This window comes from Octopus bimaculoides, chromosome 3, assembly GCF_001194135.2.
Source record: "Octopus bimaculoides isolate UCB-OBI-ISO-001 chromosome 3, ASM119413v2, whole genome shotgun sequence".
Classification (NCBI taxonomy): Eukaryota; Metazoa; Mollusca; class Cephalopoda; order Octopoda; family Octopodidae; genus Octopus; species Octopus bimaculoides.
Window position 1 is genome coordinate 67703413 of NC_068983.1, and position 1870 is coordinate 67705282.

A 1870-nucleotide genomic window follows, 5' to 3' on the forward strand; every position below is an offset into this window, starting at 1 on the left:
GTGTGTGTGTCTGTGTTTGTCTCCCCAACATCGCTTGACAACCGATGCTGGTGTGTTTACGTCTTCGTAACTTAGCGTTTTGGTAAAAAGACCGATAGAATAAGTTCTAGGCTTACAAAGAATAAGACCTGGGCTCGATTTGCTCCATTAAAGGCGGTGCTCCAGCATGGCCACAGTCAAATGACTGAAACAGGTAAAAGAGTAAAGAGTATGTCTTTATTGACTTTATAACATGCATAAACCTGCACCCATCCAAAATATTTATCACACATTTCTTATTAATGTTGCTATTATAATTTCATTTGTAACCAAATTCTATTTGTATATACTCTACAACTTTCTCTGTGCACATCCATCAATATTCTGGTACTGAGAACAGCTTGGTCCCTTAACCCATCGCATATGAGCCTAAGAACATTGATTAGCTGTTTAATATACACAGCTGATTATAATTGATCGTGTATGTATGTGTCTATAAGTTTGTGCATATACAAATCTTTTCTAAAGTTCACAATAGAAATTTAGAAATATCTTAATACCCACATTGACATTTTGTTTCTTTATAAAAAATCAGTTCCTTCCGTTTTACGAAATAATCTATGAAATTATTCTGTGCATTCGTGCGTGTCTGTTTAGTCTATGTGTTACGCTTACGTCAAGGGCGGTAAAAACTCGAATGGAAAAAACTATATATATAGAAAGAAAGGGCAGAAAAGGAGACTAAGACATAGAGAGAAAAAGTGGGACTGTTTATATTAGTCTGCATTTGTGTGTTTACATCGCAGGTACAGTCGAAATGTTTAACATGAAAATGTCATGAAAATAGGCATTAAAATATATATCAATATATAGTTAAAATAACTGAACTAACCTTAGTTAATAAATAGCTGTGGAAGCTATACTTTTAACTTTTACATGTTCCAGATCAATGACTGTGGCCTTGCTGGAGCAATACCATATTCTTTTTTATTTGGTTTAAATGTTTATCGGTATTATGAGAGTAGACAGACACAGAAAGGATTGTAGCCCGCTAATTAGCTACCATATAGTTAATTAGCTGACTAGCTAAGATAAATAAATAAATAGATAGATAGATAGATAGATAGATTGATAGATAGATAGATAGATAGATAGATAGATAGATAGATAGATAGATAGATAGATAGATAGATAGATAGATAGATAGATACGTTGGTGAGCCTGCAGATAAACAAATAGGTGGCTGAATGAACTGAAATGAAAACAAAAGAAATGGAAATAATCCTAATTGGTAGGATGGACACATTTTACCTAAAACTCCCAGAAGGTAAGAAGATAGACAAAGAACACTGATTTCTGTTGACTCCCTCAACCCCCTTTCTAACAGAAACTGCTCCTTGTTCTTTTGGCCTTAATTTTGATATACAAAAATTTGATCAACAAGATCTCTAACAAGTCTTTCTTCCTGATACTTTAGTAGCATCTAAGCTGAAGTGAAGACAGCATGTTCTTTATCTATCTCCTTACCTTCTTGGAGGTAGCTGAAGTGAAGACAGCATGTTCTTTATCTATCTCCTTACCTTCTTGGAGGTCTAAGGTAAAATTATACTAATGTGTCCATCTGTTTTAATTTATTTTAATTCTATGTCTTTATGCAGCTGAGGATTGCTCTGCATTTAAATTGATGTAATGATTGCATTGTTCAATTAAATGGAGTTGCTTGAAATATCGTACTGCATTACCTCTGGATATCCTTGTTGCTTATTTTGATATATATATCATCATCATCATCATCGTTTAACGTCCGCTTTCCATGCTAGCATGGGTTGGACGATTTGACTGAGGACTGGTGAAACCGGATGGCAACACCAGGCTCCAATCTAATTTGGCA